The sequence below is a fragment of the Hyla sarda genome, chromosome 3, assembly GCF_029499605.1.
Source record: "Hyla sarda isolate aHylSar1 chromosome 3, aHylSar1.hap1, whole genome shotgun sequence".
NCBI classification, from domain to species: domain Eukaryota; kingdom Metazoa; phylum Chordata; class Amphibia; order Anura; family Hylidae; genus Hyla; species Hyla sarda.
The window spans coordinates 15,753,332-15,774,048 of NC_079191.1; the positions used below are offsets into that span (position 1 = coordinate 15,753,332).

The following is a 20,717-nucleotide window of genomic DNA, read 5'->3' on the forward strand; positions in this document are numbered from 1 at the left end:
GGTGGCGTAGGTGAAGACAGCTTCAAGATATAACATCAATGTATTAAAGGGGTACTCTGGTGGAAAACACTTATTTTTAAATCAACTGATGCCAGAAAGTTAAACAGATTTGTAAATTACTTCTATTTAAAAAGCTTAATCCTTCCAGTACTTATCAGCTGCTGTATGCTCCAGAGAAAGTTTTTTTCTTTTCTTCTCTGTCTGACCACCGTGCTCTCTGCTGACACCTCTGTCCATTTTAGGAACTGTCCGAAGCAGGAGAGGTTTGCTATGGGGATTTGCTTCTACTCTGGACAGTTCCTGACATGGACAGAGGTGTCAGCAGAGAACACTGTGGCCAGGCAGAAAAGAAATTAAAAAATAAAAGAACTCCCTGTGGAGCATACAGCAGCTGAAAAGTACTGGAAGGATTAAGATTTTTGAATAGAAGTAATTTACAAATCTGTTTAATTTTCTGGCACTAGTTGATTTAAAAAAAAAAAGAAAAAAAATGTTTTCTACTACCGGAGTAGCACGTTAAGTTAGAGTCTTTACGATTCTTTCATGCTGTCCGTACATGAAGCTTCAGGAGCAGCTACCCCATTTCCATTTATAGGAAAAAGTGGCTGTTAACTAAAAGCTGTTCTGTAATGGGGAGGAGTATAGTTGCAATACCAGACACAACCAAGTGGGGCACTATATCAAAAGAGAATACATCCCTTTTTTTAAACCCTTAAAGGGGACCTCTCATCAAATAAACTTTTGATATATTTTAGATTAATGAATGTTGAATAACTTTCCAATAGCATGTTAATGAAAAATATGCTTCTTTCTATTGTATTTTTCCCGATCAGTCCTGTCAGCAAGCATTTCTGACTCATGCTGGAGTCCTAAACACTCAGAGCTGCCAGCCTGCTTTGTTCACAGCCAAACAGGCTGTGAACAAAGCAGGGTGGCAGCTCTGAGTGTTCTCCTTTGTGAACAAAGCAGACTGGCAGCTCGTAGTGTTTAGGACTCCAGCATGAGTCTGAAATGCTTGCTGCCACGACTGGTAGGGAGACCCCTAGTGGTAATTTCTTCAAAGTGGAAAATTAAATAGAAAGAAGCATATTTTTTAATAACATGCAATTGTAAAGTTATTCTGCATACATTAATCTATAATATATCAAAAGTTTTTTTGATGAGAGGTACCCTTTAACAGCGCATGGTGGATATATCCACCAAGGCGCCATTAGGGGTATATGAAGAGGGATGGGGACTTGAGCACGCTCCATAGCCGGTGACTCCTGGCAGCTAATAGCTGGTTATTAACTGTTTAAATGCCTCCGTCACACATCATTGGTGGTGTAGTGGCTGGATTGGCTCTCAGCAAGCAGCAGATCCATTCCTATGGCAGGTTGAAGCAATAGACTGACGATCTAAAGGATTAGTGTAATACTACAGTATTACATTGATCTGTATAAGCAATCGAATGTTATAAGCAATTGAACATATTACGTTTCGCTGTGTGCAGAATTGTCCAAATTATTAAAATGTTATATTATTGATCCTGCACGGTTAATAAATAATAACGTAAATGAAAAAAAAAATCCAAATACTGATTTAGTGTTTTTTTTGTCACTTCACATCCTAGATAATTTTTTCAAAAAGTGATTAAGGGTCTATTCACACGTACAGTATTCTGCACAAATCTGATGCGCAGGATTTCAAGCTATGTTCAGTCAGACCACACGGTGAATGGCATAAAAAAGAAGAAAACCAGCCCCCTCCCCCTTCAAATTAGCAAAATTGCATTTTTTTTAATTTATTTCATGTTACAAAAATTTTTTTTCAGTTTTGTGGCATATTTTATGGAAAAATGTAAGTTGGCGTTAAAGGGATACTCCGCTGGAAAACTTTTTTTTTTTTTTTTTTAAATCAACTGGTGGCAGAAAGTTAAACAGATTTGTAAATTCCTTCTATTAAAAAAAAAAATCTTAATCCTTCCAGTACTTATCAGCTGCTGTATGCTCCAGAGGAAGTTGTATTCCTTTCTGGAATTCTTTTCTGTCTGACCACAATGCTCTATGCTGACACCTCTGTCCATTTTAGGAACTGTCCAGAATAGGAGAAAATCCCCTATAGCAAACCTCTCCTGCTCTGGACAGTTCCTGACATAGGTGTCAGTAGAGAGCACTGTGGTCAGACGGAAAAGAAATTCATAAAGAAAATAACTTCCTCTTGAGCATAAAGAAGCTGATAAGTACTGGAAGGATTAAGATTTTTCAATAGAAATAATTTACAAATATGTTTAACTTTCTGGCAGCGGTTGATAAAAAAAAAATGTTTTCCGTTCTCCAGCAGAGTACCCCTTTAACCTCTTAAGGACGCAGGGCGTACCTGTACACCCTGTGCCCGGTTGCGGTCTATAACCCTGCTTCATAGCGGGTCGGTTCTGGCGGCTAATGAAAGCTGGGACCCTGGGCTAATAGCGTACGGCACCGATCGTTGTGCCACGCGCTATTCACCCTTTAGACGTGGCGTTCAAAGTTGATCGCTGCATCTAAAGTAACAAAAAGACACTACTAGCAGCTCAGTCGGGCTGATCGGGACCATTGCGGTGAAATCGCGATGTTCCGATCAGCTAGGATGCAGTTTTTATCGGTACCATTTTTGATCTGACTATTTGATTGCTTTTTATTCTTTTTTATGGTATAAACAAAAGTGACCAAAAATTTTGGACATTGGAATTTTTTTTACGCGTGCGCCATTGACCGTGCAGTTTAATTACCGTATTTTTCGCCGTATAAGACGCACTTTTTCTTCCCCAAAACTGGGGGGGAAAAGTCGGTGCGTCTTATACGGCGAATGCACCCCTATCGCGGCGGTCCCTGCGGCCATCAACGGCCGGGACCCGCGGCTAATACAGGACATCACCGATCGCGGTGATGCCCTGTATTAACCCTTCAGACGCGGCGATCAAAGCTGACCGCCTCACCTGAAGGGAAAGTGACACTAACCCGGCTGTTCAGCGATTTCACCGCGGCGGTCCCGAACAGCCCGACTGAATAGCCGGGTTAGTGCTTACAGGACACCGGGAGGGACCTTACCTGCCTCCTCGGTGTCTTCTCCGTTCAGGGATCCCCTGTATGGCCGGCGCTCTCCTTCCTCGTCATCATGTCGTCGCGTACGTGCGTCGGCGTGCGTAACGACGTGATGGCGGCGACGGAGAGCGAGGATACCCGGCCGGCAGCAGAGACGTTCCGGAGCGACGGGGACACGGCGACAGCGTTGGAGCGACATCCAGGGCAGCGGTGACGGGTCCGGAGCGGCGGGGACACGTGAGTATTACCTCATATGCAGTGGTCTTCAATCTGTGGACCTCCAGATGTTGCAAAACTACAACTCCCAGCATGCCCGGACAGCCAACGGAGATACCACATATGTTTATTTTTATTTTGTTTATATATTTTTTATATGGAATTTGGGAAAAGGGGGTGATTTAAACTTTTAATAAGGAAAGGGTTAATGTGTGTGTTTTTAAACTTTTTTTTTTTTTTTTTTTTTTACACTTTTAGTCCCCTTAGAGGACTTTTAGGAGGAATCCTTTGATTCCTCATACAGATCAATGTGGTTCCATAAAACTACATTGATCTGTGTGCTCTGCGCTCGATTAATAAAGCCTTGACTCGATTGACTCAGTGCAGGAGTCGGCATGGAAGCCCTCTAGCTACCTCAGCAGCCCGCAATCACGCTGTGGGGGGGGGGGGGGTGATCCACCCCACTGGACCACCAGGGACAGGATAAAGGCACCTTTAGACACCGCTGTCAGCTTTGACATTGGCGATCTAAAGGGTTAATAGCCGGGCGCGGCGATCACCACATGTCGGCTATTAACGCCGGCCCCCAGCTACAAGACTCAGCTGGGGGCCGGCCAGTATGACACGTGCTCCAGTTGGGAGCCTGTGCCATACCCCGTTAAAGGGGTACTCCGATGGAAAACTTTTTTTTTTTTAATCAACTGGTGCCAGAGAGTTAAACAGATTTGTAAATTACTTGTATTAAAAAAAATCTTAATCCTTCCAATACTTATTAGCTGCTGAATACTACAGAGGAATTTTTTTTCTTTTTGGAACACAGAGCTCTCTGCTGACATCACGAGCACAGTGCTCTCTGCTGACATCTCTGTCCATTTTAAGAACTGTCCAGAGTAGGAGAAAATCCCCCATAGCAAACATATACTGCTCTGGTCAGTTCCTAAAATGGACAGAGATGTCAGCAGAGAGCACTGTACTCGTGATGCCAGCAGAGAGCTCTGTGTTCCAAAAAGAAAAGAATTTCCTCTGTAGTATTCAGCAGCTAATAAGTACTGGAAGGATTAAGATTTTTTTTTTAATAGAAGTAATTTACAAATCTGTTTGACTTTCTGGCACAAGTTGATTTAAAAAAAAAAAAAAGTTTTCCACCGGAGTACCCCTTTAACGGGGTATGGCGCAGGCTTCCAACTCGAGCTTGCGTCATACCGGCCGGCCCCCAGCAGATTCCTGTAGCTGGGGACCGGCGTGAATAGCCGACATGCAGTGATCGCCGCGCTCGGCTATTAACCCATTAGATCACCACTGTCATAGCTGAAAGCAGTGTCTAAAGGTGCCTTTATCCTGTCCCTGGTGGTCCAGTGGGGTGGATCGCCCCCCCACAGCGCGATTGCGGGCTGCTGAGGTAGCTAGAGGGCTTCCATGCCGACTCCTGCACTGAGAATGATAAAGCCTGGCAGGACATCCATGGTCGTTAACAGGTTAAGGGGTTAAAAAGTACAATTGGTCTCACAAAAACAAGACTTTATATGGGTCTGTAGATGGAAAAATAGATACATTATGGCTAAAAAGGCAAATAGAAAAAAAGCAAAAACAAAATGTATCTGCGTCCTTAAGGGGTTTATTCTGGACGACCCTAAAATGAATAACGAAGAAGCGAATGATAAAGCGTCAGAGGTAATTGTCTAATATAAAGCAATGATTCTGCAGACGGGATAGATACACAGCCAGTTACTTCAATTACATGCAAATCAATGAAGGATTATTACATCGCTGCGAGCGGCTCATAACGGGGATTGAAATTTCGGTGATGAAGATTAACTCAAAAAACACTGAACGTTCTCCAAACGAAACTGACATTTTATAACGCAATGAGAGAAAAATGTACAATTTCGTGGCCTAACATTCATAGAATCATAGAAACATAGAATCATAGACTGTGTCGGCAGATAAGAACCATTTGGCCCATCTAGTCTGCCCAATAATCTGAATCCTATTAATAGTCCCTGGTCCTATCTTATATGAAGGATAGCCTTATGCCTATTTCTATCTTATATGAAGGATAGCCTTATACCTATCCCTATCTTATATGAAGGATAGCCTTATGCCTATTTCTATCTTATATGAAGGATAGCCTTATACCTATCCCTATCTTATATGAAGGATAGCCTTATGCCTATTTCTATCTTATATGAAGGATAGCCTTATACCTATCCCTATCTTATATGAAGGATAGCCTTATGCCTATTTCTATCTTATATGAAGGATAGCCTTATACCCATCCCTATCTTATATGAAGGATAGCCTTATACCTATCCCTATCTTATATGAAGGATAGCCTTATACCCATCCCTATCTTATATGAAGGATAGCCTTATACCTATCCCATGCATGCTTAAAGGGGTACTCCGGTGGAAAAAATTTTTTTTTTTAAATCAACCGGTGCCAGAAAGTTAAACAGATTTGTAAATTACAAAATTGCGGTTTTCTTTTTAATTTCCCCACACAAATAGTATTTTTTTGGTTGCGCCATACATTTTATGGTGAAGTGAGTGATGGCATTACAACGGACAACTGGTCGCGCAAAAAACAAGCCCTCATACTAGTCTGTGGATGAAAATATAAAAGAGTTATGATTTTTTGAAGGCGAGGAGGAAAAAACGAAAACGTAAAAATACAATTGTCTGAGTCCTTAAGGCCAAAATGGGCTGAGTCCTTAAGGGGTTAAAGGGGTACTCCGGTGGAAAACTTTTTTTTTTTTTTTTTTATCAACTGGTGCCAGAAAGTTAAACAGATTTGTAAATTACTTCTATTAAAAAAAAATCTTAATCCTTCCTGTACTTATTAGCTGCTGAATAATATTGAGGAAATTCTTTTCTTTTTGGAACACAGAGCTCTCTGCTGACATCATGACCACAGTGCTCTCTGCTGACATCTCTGTCCATTTTAGGAACTGTCCATGGACAGAGATGTCAGCAGAGAGCACTGTGGTCATGATGTCAGCAGAGAGCTCTGTGTTCCAAAAAGAAAAGAATTTCCTCAGTATTATTCAGCAGCTAATAAGTACAGGAAGGATTAAGATTTTTTTTTTTTATAGAAGTAATTTACAAATCTGTTTAACTTTCTGGCACCAGTTGATTAAAAAAAAAAAAAAAAAGTTTCCCACTGGAGTACCCCTTTAACCCCTTAAGGACTCAGCCCATTTGGGCCTTGAGGACTCAGACAATTTTATTTTTACGTTTTCGTTTTTTCTTCCTCGCCTTCAAAAAATCATAACTCTTTTATATTTTCATCCACAGACTAGTATGAGGGCTTGTTTTTTGCGCGACCAGTTGTCCGTTGTAATGCCATCACTCACTTCACCATAAAATGTATGGCGCAACCAAAAAAATACTATTTGTGTGGGGAAATAAAAAAAGAAAACCGCAATTTTGCTAATTTTGGAAGGTTTTGTTTTCACGCCGTACAATTTACGGTAAAAATGACGTGTGTTCTTTATTCTTTGGGTCAATACGATTAAAATGATACCAATTATTACATACTTTTCTATTACTGTTGCGCTTAAAAAAAATCGCAAACTGTTTAACCAAATTAGTACGTTTAAAATCCCCCTCTTTTGAAGACCTATAACTTTTTCATTTTTCCGTATAAGCGGCGATATGAGGGCTCATTTTTTGCGCCATGATCTGCACTTTTTATTGATACCATATTTCCTTATATAAAACTTTTAATAATTTTTTAATACTTAATTTTTTAGGAAATAAAATGTTATAAAAAAAAACAGCTATTTTGGACTTTTTACGTTCACGCCGTTCACCGTACGGTATCATTAACATTTTATTTTAATAGTTCAGATATTTTCGCACCCGACGATACCAAATATGTATATAAAAATTTTTTTTACCCTTTTTGGGGGTGAAATAGTGAAAATGGGACAATTTACGTTTTTATTGGGGGAGGGGGTTTTTCAAATTTTTTTTACTTTTATTTTTTACTTTTATTACTTTTATTTTTAGACTTTAATAGTCCCCATAGGGGACTATTTATAGCTATCATTTGATTGCTAATACTGTTCAGTGCTATGCATAGGACATAGCACTGATCAGTATTATCGGTCATCTTCTGCTCTGGTCTGCTCGATCTCAGACCAGAGCAGAAGACTCCGGGAGACGGCCGGAGCCAGGTGAGGGGACCTCCGGCCGCCATGCTGGATGATCGAATCGCCGCGGCAGCGCTGCAGTCGATCCGATCATTCATTTAAAGTACCATTCATCCATTTAAAGCCATTACGAGCGCGTCCCTGGCCGGGACCTACCTCGCATAACGCGAGCACCGCTCCGATGCTCACGGTTATGCATATTACGTAAATGTACGTCCTGGTGCGCTTAGTACCAGCTCACCAGGACATACATTTACGTCCTGTGTCGTTAAGGGGTTAAAGGGGTACTCCGCCTCTAGACATCTTATCCCCTATCTACAATCTCGGCTGTGGGACTCCAGACATCCGGTGCATGGAGTGAACTTCGCTTCGTGTCGGATGACTGGCGATGCGGGGGTGGAGGCTCATGACGTCCCAGTCTTGCCCCGTTTGTGACGTCATGGCCACGCCCCCTCAATGCAAGTCTGTGGGAGGGTGCAGCGCTGGGTGCAGGGCCAGAGGCTCATGACGTCACAGCCATGCCCGCTTGTGATGTCACGGCCACGCCCCCTCAATGCAAGTCTATGGGAGGGGCGTGACGGCAGTCACGCCCCTCCCATAGACATGCATTGAGGGGGTGTGGCCGTGATGTCACGAGCGGGCGTGGCTGTGACGTCATGAGCCTCTGGTGCTGCACCCGATGCTCTAAACGAACGCAGGGAGATCAGCAGGGAGATCGCGGGGGTCCTCAGTGGCAGGCTCCCCGCGATCAGACATCTTATCCCCTATCCTTTGGATAAAATGTCTAGGGGAGGAGCACCCCTTTAAGTTAGTGATAGATTTTACCCCCACCAATGTAGGTCTCCCCCACTCAAGCCAGTGCCACTTAGATAGGGTTAGACCAGTTATTGTGTATAGATCCTTCCTGCACCTCAGTTTTCGTGACCACTAGGCCAATACCTTTCACTGATCATCGCTGTGTAATGTGATGTTCCCCTTATGTAACATGGGCACTGTTTAAGGTGTCTACAGGAGCTCTGTAAATATTCAGAAACATCCACAGTCACCAAAACAGATCTGTCTAATATAAAAAAAAATATATATAAAGTCGACAGAGGAGTGGAGGAGGGGGATGTCGCTGCAAATTCACTCTGGGAGACTATATGCAGTGAGAGGGAGGAGGGAGGAGCAGGGTTGAGAGATCTGATTGGCTTAAAGCACACAGGATATTGTTTTTTGCAATTTTGGGAAAAATCACAATAAAAACTGAGTATAACTACTAAATATCCTGATCCTATAGAGATAGCAGCAGTATACAGATAGAGCTGGAGGGGAGGTGTATAACTACTATATATCCTGATCCTATAGAGATAGCAGCAGTATACAGATAGAGCTGGAGGGGAGGTGTATAACTACTAAATATCCTGATCCTATAGAGATAGCAGCAGTATACAGATAGAGCTGGAGGGGAGGTGTATAACTACTATATATCCTGATCCTATAGAGATAGCAGCAGTATACAGATAGAGCTGGAAAGGAGGTGTATAACTACTATATATTGTGATCTTACAGGGGTAGCAGCTGTATACAGATAGAGCTGGAGGGGAGGTACAGTATATATCTACTATATATATCCTGGTCCCATAGAAATAACAGCAGCAGTGTTCAGAGAGCAGGAAGGGAGGTGTATAACTACTATATATATCCTGATTCCATAGAGATAGCAGTAGCAGTATACAGATAGAGCTGGAGGAGAGGTGTATAATTATTATATATCCTGATCCCATAGAGATAGCAGCAGCAGTATAGAGATAGAGCTGTAGAGGATGTGTATAACCACTATATATAGTGATCTTCTAAGGATAACAGCAGCAGTATACAGACAGAGCTAGGGGGAGGTGTATAACTACTATATATCCTGACCCCATAGAGACAGCAACAGTATACAGATAGAGCTGGAGGGGAGGTATTTATCTACTAACTATCATGATCCCATAGAGATAGCAGCAGCAGTATACAGATAGAGCTGAAGGGAAGGTGTATAACTATTATATATCTTTAAGTCATAAAGATAGAAGCAGCAGTATACAGATAGAGCTGGGAGCAGAAGTGTATAAGGACTATATATCCTGATCCCACAGATATTGCAGCAGTATACAGATAGAGCTGGAGGGGAGGTGTATAACTGCTATATATCCTGATCCCATAGAGATAGCAGCAGCAGTATACAGACAGAGCTGGAGGGGAGGTGTATATCTACTATATATCCTGATCCCATATAGATAGCAGCAGCAGTGTACAGACAGAGCTGGAGGGGAGGTGTATATCTACTATACATCCTGATCCCATATAGATAACAGCAGCAGTATAAGGATAGAGCTGGGTGGGGAGGTGTATAACAACTATATATCCTGATCCCATAGAGATAGCAGCAGTATACAGATAGAGCTGGGTGGGGAGGTGTATAACAACTATATATCCTGATCTTACAAAGATAGCAGCAGCAGTATACAGATAGAGCTGGAGGGGAGGTGTATAACCACTATTTATACTGACCCAGGACTGACCACTTTCTCTGACACATTACACACTGTAATTTTGTGTGAGTCAGGCTGGTGATCACATGACCCAGTTACAGTAATGAAACACATAGATGCAGCTGCACTGGAAAAAAAAAAACAAATGGCAAAGTTGACTAGCGACTAGCTGGACGTATCTGACCACAAAGCATTTGAAGGGGCTATGCAGGAAATATTTCTTAAAAATGGATAAATACTAAAATGAATAAATCATACCCTACACAAATAAAGACGAAAAGTTCTCCATCTGAGCTCCCCCTCTCTTCCTACCTGTTTTTCCATCATCATCTATAGACAGATGCTACATCAGAAAAGCTTTTAGCCGGTAAGGGGGTGTTTATTAAAGTGTGGGTGTTCATGGGAACAAGGTATCGTAGAAGTAACGAAAAATTGTTTTCTTCTGATATGTGATTTAAAGGGACACGAAGGTAAAGCTTCATAGATATCACAAGCTGTGGCCTAATGCCCATATGAATGGGAAGGGCGCAAGCCCCGGCCCTGACATTTTGTGGAAGAATGGCGCATAGATTTGAGAACCCCTGTAGACGTTACAAACTGTAGAACCCCTGAAGAAACTTCTGGAAGCCCCACACTTAGAGAATGGCGCCCATCACTGGTAAGACACAACGTCGGACGCCTAAATATTCTGCTTTAAAGGGGTACTCCGCTGCTCAGCATTTGGAACAAACTGTTCCGAACGCTGGAGCTGGCGCCAGGAGCTCTTGATATCATAGCCCCGCCCCCTAATGACATCACGCACGCTCGCCCCCTCAATGCAAGTCTATGGGAGGGGGCGTGACGTTGTCACGCCCCCTCCCATAGACTTGCATTGAGGGGGTAGGGCGTGATGTTATGAGGGGGGGGGTTGGCTATGACATCACAAGCTCCCTGCGCCGTCTCCAGCGTTTGGAACAGTTTGTTCCAAACGCTGAGCAGCGGAGTACCCCTTTAATGGTCAATGAGGAATAAAGTCTAATAAATATAAATGAGGTAAAAAGGGAAATACCTAACAGACATACATGATTATTCAAATACACTGAGTGTGGCAGAAGATGATGGTTGTTCTCATGCAGCAGGGCAAAAAAAAAATTGGAAAAGGTTACAAAGGGAGAACATACAATATCAATGGAAAAGATAATATAAATAATAATGTAAATGATTATTAATGATGTAATAATAATAATATAAAGCCTTCAAAATAGAAATGCAACACAGAAAGAGGCAGAAGATGATGGTTGTTTCAAGTCAGCAGTGTACACAAATGGACATCAGGTTTTTTCATTTTTGCTTTTTTGTTTTTTTCCACGTCACCTTCTAAAAATCCTAACGTTTTCAATTGATCAGCTACAGATCTATACGAGGGCTTTATATATATATATATATATATATATATATATATATATATGTATATTTGTAGGGCAAATTTGAAACAAAACACCATTTTGTAATTTTGGGGGCTTCCAATTCTACACAGTGCACTTTTCGGTAAAAATGACACCTCATCTTTATTCTGTAGGTCCATACGATTAAAATGATACCCTACTTATATAGGTTTATTTAGTTTTACTTCTTATAAAAAAAAATTATAACTTGTCCGAAAATTAGCATGTTTAAAAATGTCCTCTTCTGACCCCTTTAATTTTTTTAATTATCTTTCTGTACATGGGAATGTGTGGGGGCTAATTTTTTGCACCATTATCTGTTGTTTTTATTGGTACCATTTTTGTTTTGATGGGACTTTTTGATCACTTTTTATACATTTTTTTAGGATATACAAAGTAACCAAAAATACACAATTCTGGTATTTTTTTTACGTATACGCCATTGACCGTGCGGTTTAATTAACGTTATATATTTATACTTCAAACATTTACACACGTGGCGATATGAGATATGTTTATGTTCATATTTGTTTGAATATTTTTATTTTTTATTTTTTATGGGAAAAGGGGGCTGACTCAAACTTTTATTAGGGAAGGGGATAAATCACATTTATTAACTTTTTTTTTCTTCAGATTGCATACACTGTTCAATTCTATGGCATAGCATTGATCAGTGTTATCGCTGCTCGATTGCTCCAGCCTGCTGAGGCTTCCTGGAGCTTCAGAGCACTGATCGGAAGGCGAGGAGGCAGGTAAGGGCCCTCAGCTAATCGGGACATCGTATTTTTTCTGAACATTTTAGATGCCGCAATCAACTTTGAGCGCGGCGTCGAATGGGTTAATGCCAGACATCACCACGATCGGTGATGTCCGGCATTAGCCACACGTCCCTGCAGCTCATAGCCGCCGGGACCACCCCGTTATGATGCGGACTCAGCTCCTCGGCCCGCATTATAGAAGGGGAGAGGGACATTTCCATTTTCTTTACACTGTTGACTATGAGCAACCATCATCTTCAGCCACACTCTGTTGCATTTCTATCTTAACCACTTCAGGACGAAGGGCGTACCTGTACGCCCTTCGTCCTTAAGTGGTTAAGATAGAAATGCAACAGAGTGTGGCTGAAGATGATGGTCGCTCACAGTCAACAGTGTAAAGAAAATGGAAATGATTATATAAATCTTTCAAGATAGAAATGCTACACAGAGTGCGGATGAAGATGATGGTTGTTCTCAGTCAGCATTGTAAAGAAAATGGGAAGCTTATAAAAGGAGAACATATAGTTGTATCAATGGAAAGGATGTATATAAATCCTTTAAAATAGAAATGCAACATAGAGTGTGGCGGAAGATGATGATTGTTTCCAGTCAGCAGCGTAAAGAAAATGGAAAGGATTATATACATTCTTCAAGATAGAAATGCAACACAGAGTGTGCCTAAAGATAATGGTTGTTACCAGTCAGCAGTGTAAAGAAAATAGAAAGATTATAAAAGAAAAACCCAAGGGTGGACAATGGAAGACAATGGTGGACAATCAAGTATACAGATCCTCTAATTGTGGGGATTCCAAAATTTATACTAGGGGTTGTCACCTTAAAGGGGTACTCCACTGGAAAACATTTTTTTTTAAATCAACTGAAGCCAGAAAGTTAAACAGATTTGTAAATTACTTCTATTAAAAAAAATCTTAATCCTTCCAGCACTTATCAGCTGCTGTTTTGATCCACAGGAAGTACTTTTCTTTTTGAATTTCCTTTCTGTCTGACCACAGTGCTCTCTGCTGACACCTCTGTCCATTTTAGGAACTGCCCAGAGTAGGAGCAAATCCCCATAGAAAACCTCTCTCTGATCTGGACGGTTCCTAAAATGGACAGAGGTGTCAGCAGAGAGCAGTGTGGTCAGGCAGAAAGGAAATTCAAAAAGAAAAGAACTTCCTGTGTATCAAAACAGCAGCTTTTAAGTACTAGAAGGATTAAGATTTTTTAATAGAAGTAATTTACAAATTTATTTAACTTTCTGGCACCAGTTGATTTAAAAAATTTTTTTTTCCAGTGGAGTACCCCTTTAATCCTGACCAAGGTAGTCCACCTTTTGCGCTCATATTTTATTAAAAGTGTCTTATCAATGGGTATATGGCTGCTGTGCCCCTTGGCAAATGCTACCTGCTGTGCTACCGTAGGGCAAATTGGATGCTACCCAGCTGGTTGCACGATCAGGGTAGGTCCTTTAGATGGACAGATGCTCTTTGTCGCTCCTGTTTTTCACTTAGGGTACATTCCCACACGGCGTATTTGCTGCTGCGTATTTTATTTTCCCTGTTGAAGTCAATGGGTAGGAAAATACGCAGCACCAAATACGCAGCAAATACGCAGCAAAATACGCCACGTGGGAATGCACCCTTATACTGTTTTCGATTATATCGAGGTTATAGAACGTGATCTCTATCTAGTGCATATCGGTAGTTTTAGTTTAAGACAGAAATCCTGCAAGACCTTTTCTTAATTGAAGGTCTCCACAATAAATTCTCATATAGCAAATGACAGTCAGAACACGTTAAGTTAGAGATATAAAGAAGAAAGTCTTATTATCTGCCCCCTGAATACAACTATTGTGGAATGAGCCCATTGAATGTTAAACGGCCAATTACACCAAATCACAAATGTGCTGATTTCCATTGATTTGAATGTACAATCTCAGGTTATTATTACAACCAATTTCTTCATGTCTATTGAAGGAGCCGCGCAGCTAATCTTCTGCAACAATAAGCAGCCAATTCTTCGCCTAGATCACAGATTTACATTAATGGAGGAGAAAAAAGAACCTGAGACCGAAAAAAAAAAAAAGAAAAAAAAGATGGGCTTAAAGAAGATGACCGGCCTTAGCTACGCCTGACCAATGCCACAGGGTGCCAGCTGTAAAGGGGGCAACCAGAGGTTGGGTACAACTTATCATGCACTCTACTCTCTCTACCCAAGTGGAACGGTAATAAATGGACTCCAATGGGGCAATAAGTGGCAACTGGGCAGAAAGGGTCATTTAAAGGGGTTCTCCGGTGCTTACACGTCTTATCCCCTATCCAAAGGATAGGGGATAAGATGCCTGATCGCGGGAGTCCCGCAGCTGGGGACCCCCGGGATCATGCACGCGGCACCCCGTTTGTAATCAATGCCCGGAGCGTGTTCGCTCCGGGTCTGATTATGGTCGACCACAGGGCGGGCGGCGTGTGACGTCACGCCTCCGCCCCCGTGTGACGTCACGCTCCGCCCCTCAATGCAAGCCTACGGGAGGGGGCGTGATAGCCATCACGCCCCCTCCCGTCGGCTTGCATTGAGGGGCGGAGTGTGACGTCACACAGGGGCGGATGCGTGACGTCACACGCCACCGGCCTTGCGGTCGCCGGTAATCAGTCTCGGAGCGAACACGCTCCGGGCACTGATTACAAACGGGGTGCCGCGTGCATGATCCCGGGGGTCCCCAGCTGCGGGACTCCCGTGATCAGGCATCTTATCCCCTATCCTTTGGATAGGGGATAAGACGTGTAAGCACCGGAGTACCTCTTTAACACAAGAACTAGATGAGAAATAAGTGGCCAATTGGCACAGAATTTAGTGGTCATTTGCCATTTACCTCCTTTTTTGGCCCTGTTCATATTATGTTAATGATCATTTCAAAAGCTCTTCTTGTGCACATTAAAGGGGTACTCCGGCCCTAATACATCTTATGCCCTAAGGATAGGGGTTAAGATGTCTGATCGCGGGGGTCCGGCCGCTGGGGACCCCCCGCAATCTGTCATTCAGCACCCACCTTTTGTGAGCTCTCCACAGTGCTGGAGGTTCTGAGTGTGCTGCGTGACGACCACGGGGCTGGAGTATGGTCACGCCCCCCCCTATAGACTTGCATTTAGGGGGCGGGGTGTGATGTCACACAGGGGCGGAGTCGTGACTTCACGATACTCTGGCCCCGTGGTCGTCACGCTGCACACTTGGAGCCTCCAGCGCTGCAGAGAGCTCGCAAAGGTGGGTGCTGAATGACAGATTGTGTGGGACCCCCGCGATCAGACATCTTATCCTGTAACCTTTGGATAGGGGATAAGAGGTATTAGGGCCGGAGTACCCCTTTAAAGGGGTACTCCACTGGAAAACAGTTTTTTAAATCAACTGGTGACAAAAAGTTAAACAGATTTGTAAACTACTTCTATATAAAAAATCTTAGTCCTTCCGGTACTTATCAGCTGCTGTATGCTCCACAGGAAGTTCTTTTCTTTTTGAATTTATTTTCCGTCTGACCACAGTGCTTGCTCTCTGCTGACACCTCTGTCCATGTCAGGAACTGTCAAGAGTAGGAGCAAATCCCCATAGCAAACCTCTCCTGCTCTGGACAGTTCCTAAAATGGACAGAGGTGACAGCAGAGAGCACTGTGGCCAGACAGAAAGGAAATAAAAAAAGTACTGGAAGGATGAAGATTTTTAAATAGAAGCAATTTACAAATCAGTTTAACTTTCTGGCACCAGATGATTTACAAAAAATGTTTTCCAGGGGAGTACCCCCTTAAAGGGGTACTCTGCTGCTAGACATCCAAAGGATAGGGGATAAGATGTCTGATTGTGGGGGTCACGCTGCTGGGCCTCTCTCCCCCGCAATCTCCCGCAGCACCGGATGCCGGCTTCCTGCAGCAGTGGTCATGACGTCACCCTCACGCCCCGTGTGATGTCACACCACACCCCTCCATTCATGTCTATGGGAGGGGGCGTGTCTGCCGACACGCCCCCTCCCATAGACATGAATGAAGGGGGCGTGGCATGATGTCACAAGGGGGGGGGGGGCTGTGATGTCACGATCACGGCCTCCGGCTCCAAGCGTTCTGGCCTGGAGTACCCCTTTAAGGTTCTGTTCCCACTACTGTCATAAGCCTTTGCAAACTACTTTAATGAGAAGAACAGCAGTCAGAACATAGGACGCTGGGAAGAAATCTGATGGACCCCATTATGAGTTAATCCCTTTTCTGATGTAACTGCTGCGATCATACAGTAACGGTTGGCACTTCCTGAGCTAACTGAGTTACTGTTATGGTGCGGGGTCTCTGACTGGCCGTACCATAGTGGCAGACATGCAGCTGCTATTGGGCCCATGGGGAGATGGGGCACCGTCCTGGTTGGTCTCATTCCATTTTCTATTGGTAAGAAACAGGGAACTGCATTGTCACCGAATGAATGGAGTAGGTATTGACTTTCTGACCTAGGAGCAAAATGAGGCATCACAATAGGAGACCCATTTTGATTGGCCCCTTTACTTCTATGTACACCACAGTATGCGGCCGTAGCATAAAAGTCTTCTACTCTGGGAAATTTGGTTTGGAGTTTTGCTGTTGTCATCTACTCTGGGGTCTAAGGCTGGATGTGTAATGGTGAACCACTGGGACATTGTGGCCGACACTATTCTAAAGCCAAAAGGACATCTGAATATCTTACTTCATATATTCCACTTCCCATAATCAGCTGATCACTTCCACAGCAGGAGACTGAAAAAATAGTACTTGGAGTGCCCTCTCCCCCTTCGCTAAAGTATCCTACACACCTACCTACAAATATGGCCATAACTGGTATGCAGCTCTACCAGATTGGGCCTAGTTGACTTGTATGAGCTCAGCTGTACCACTAGACCCATCATTACTCATATTATTGGAACTGTGCAGGGTATGATGGTAAAGATAACATGGCACTCCAGTAAGCACCACTTGAATTAAGGGGTTAAGCACCACTTGAATTAAGGATTAACATCAATGTTATATCCTTTTAAAGGGGTTGTCCACCATATTGTTACTACCGGTTTACGTGTTACTACAAATGTTGGACTTCATCACGTAGAGTACTCGGTGTTGAGTGATCAAGTGCGTAACGTATAGATGGGAGAAGACACAATAGAACAATGGAGAGCTCGGAAAATAGGTTTTTCTAGAGGTTAATTAAGGTCTTTGAAGGGAAGATCAATGAGATTTTCTTCTACAACGAACATCGATTCCCTGGTGTAATTTAGCAAAAGTGTTAAATGAGGTTCACGTTGTAATGTAGATCTTGGATGGAGGTCACGGAGGTATTTAATGGATGTACCTTGAGATTAAGTTTTGTCTTATGTATGATTGGTCACCATAAAGACCACTTTAGAGTGAAACATCTATTTATCTGACCTAAACCCACTAAGCTGGTGGAGCATGGTAGCTATAAGGAATTGGTGAGATGAGGACGTCTTGCTTTATATACAATGGGGGAGATTTATCAAAGGATTTAGACTGGTTTTTCCTGTCTAAAATTGTCGCACAGAAAGTTGCAGTCTAAATATGTGCGACTTTTTCTTTAGAGGATTTCTAGAACACGATGCATTCTAGTCTATTTTAGATGGAAAAATGCATTGGTGCTGAATTTATCAAAAGCGACTTTTCGGCGACAAGTCACGTTGGCTGCAAGTACGCTGAAATGTCAGACCGTGCTGGAGCAGGTTAGAATACAATCTACAGCATAGATCCCGAAGTCTTTGCACAGAATTTATCAACAGCCGTGCGACTAGATATATATAAAATAGACCGGCCTAATGCTCTGTAGTTTGGTCTATATTGATGCGGGACATAGACAGCTTTGATAAATCTCCCCCAATGTGTGGTTTCCTCATGCCCTATAGCTTAGGGGAACATTTAGTAGTTGTAAGTATCAAAATTAACTTGTAGTAAGTTCCATTTAGATGAAGAAAATGTTGGTCATCATGGGCTACCGGCATGGTCTACACTACAGGGCCCAGAGGCTGCAGATGTAGGTACAGGAGGATCAATTCTGGGGAAGAACCCTAGTGGCCTTCTGTTATCTGCTGTCGATATTCTGCTGCCTATTACTTTGCTATGAGATCTCAGATCTGCACAAAGAGCAGACTTTATGGTCCAGTATAAACATGAGTAGCAATGAATCAAAATTCTGATATGTATTCGGATCGTGTGGACTTCAGGTACTCCTGACCATACACCTATAGGATAGATTTTGGCCCAATGCTCAATCGACCAACATGAATTTCTCCTGATCCTACATAGATGCCAAGTATACAGCTCATGTGTTCTGAATAGGGAGGGTAGGGAGAAAGTTGGGTTGGATAGTTGTGCCAGGCTACATTGGCAACTTACCTCCCCAAGAACAAATGGATTAGGTAGATGAAATCCAACATGACTGATACTCCTACCATCGGGGAGAAAGTGAGGCAGCCTCCATACACATACACATAGGTCATACGGTTTCTCTGAATTTGGAAGGTTTGGCCAACACATATCTGATGTGTATGGTCAGCGTAAATGAGTTATCCAGAGACTAAAAACACTTTATACTCACCTACCTCGGTGCTCCCACTGTGATGTCAACCGGTCTCTCTCAACTCCGGGTACTACCTACTTTTGAGACAAGCTCTTATTGTTAGTGATGACCTGCTAAGCCAATGACTGAGTGAGGAGGGACACCACTGCAATCAATGATTGGCTGAACAGGACGTCACTGCTGTGAAAATCTCATCTCGGAAGTAGGTAGTAGCCGAGGCTGCTGGGGAACGGATGATGTCACCAGAGGACCGAGGTAGGTGATTATAGGTTTTTATAGTCTCTGGATTACTCCTTTAAGCTACCCAAACACATATGTGATGGCCAAACCTTCCCAATTCAGCACGAACGGAGAAAGTTTTTTTTTTAGACTTCACATTCTATAGCACACTGGAAGCATAATGGATTCCATTAACATCACTGTTAGATACTGTTATAGATGCATCACTATGCATTTATAACAGTATCTTGGCTTAAAGGGGTACTCAACTGGCCAGCATTCGGACGTAAATGGTCTGAACGCTGTTTTCCCTCTGTGGGGGTCAGCCACGCCCCTCGTGACATCACAGCCATGCCCCCTCAATGCAAGTCTATGGGAGGGGGCGGGACAACTGTCGCGCCCTCTCCCATAGACTTGCATTGAGGGGGCGTGGCCGTGATGTCACGAGGGGCATGGCTGACCCCTGCAGCGCGAAAACAGCGATCGGAACATTTACTTCCGAACACTGGCCAGTGGAGTACCCCTTTAAGCTACAAACAGTAGCCATGAAGGCAGGTGTGAACAAGGCCCATTTGGGGCCACCATCAGCTTAACTTGGCAGAGAAAGAACTGTCCACGTGAAGCCCAAGGGGAACAGCTGTCATTGGGTGGTATCATTTGTCTGCGTTGGGTGGTTTGTGTTTGTAATAACAGCCATGGATTCCTGACTGGTGGTCCATCTGGTGGCCATGTCTATTCTCAATGTTACCTATGCATCTCTAATAGCTGGGGAGTGCATGCCCGACGGGGGAGGGGGAGGGTCGGCTGGAAGATTGCCAAGATGGATCCAACAAGACATGTTGTCTTCTTGGTCAGGGTATTTAGAAATCAGGCTTTGGTAGCAAACTGGGTGATAGAAACCCACTGCCCACCAGGGCCGCAAAGATCCGGCCAACCATACTGTAGCTATTCTGCAATCACCAAAAACTTTTTAGCATGCAGAACAAATTGTATAATTGCATAAAATGTATCCGTCCCCTGATAAATAAAGAAATGATTGTTTCTCAATCAACATCCGATGCCGCGAAAACCTCGGAATATTTCCATGATGATTTGGAGAGTGTTACATCTGCCCATTAATTCCCGTCTTTTATTTTTATTATTATAATTATGTATTTTGCCGTCCATCCATTTTATCGCTCACTGTTGCTCATTTTCGTTGGGGGTTCAGCCTGTCGTGTGTTTTTTTTTTTTTTGGCCTTCATGACTTGTTGCCGATTAGCATTATCCGTCTCATTTCCCAAAAGACTATGCAAATGATTATGTGCGATTATAAAACAAAAGGGAAAGGACTCATTAATTTATGAGCTGTGGATCAGCATAAAGATTTATCCCACATTAAATGCACAACAGAATACGGGATCCATCCTGCATGCTAATGCCTCAGCGCCAGAAACTTCCTGCTCGACCTATTCTGTATCGCTGTAGCGTACAGTAGGTGCGTGCACAATATCCCCAATATTTTTTTTTCTGTTTGTAACTAACTTTGGGGATGGCTGTAAGGTGCTCCCAGTATAGGAGGTCTGTGCTGTCCAGCCTCCTCTCTAGGTTCACTCCTGATATTGGCCTGATTGGCTGAGGCCGCACACCTCCCTCCCTCATCTATATTCACTGCTTTCTCCCGGCAGCTTAGAGCAGCTCAAAAAGGGAAAAGGAAGCAAAGACCAGTTAAGTCACCATGAATTGTAGTTTTACAACAGCTGCAGGTAGTGTTTTAAAATACTGGCCCAGATTTATTAAAC

General features: G+C 43.0%; 1 protein-coding gene across 3 annotated transcripts in view; it reads right to left on the reverse strand.

The window, feature by feature from the left end:
* PNOC (prepronociceptin) overlaps window positions 1-20,717 on the reverse strand; it is a 123,601-nt gene that overhangs the window by 26,053 nt on the left and 76,831 nt on the right. The gene's annotated exons all lie outside the window — the stretch shown is intronic.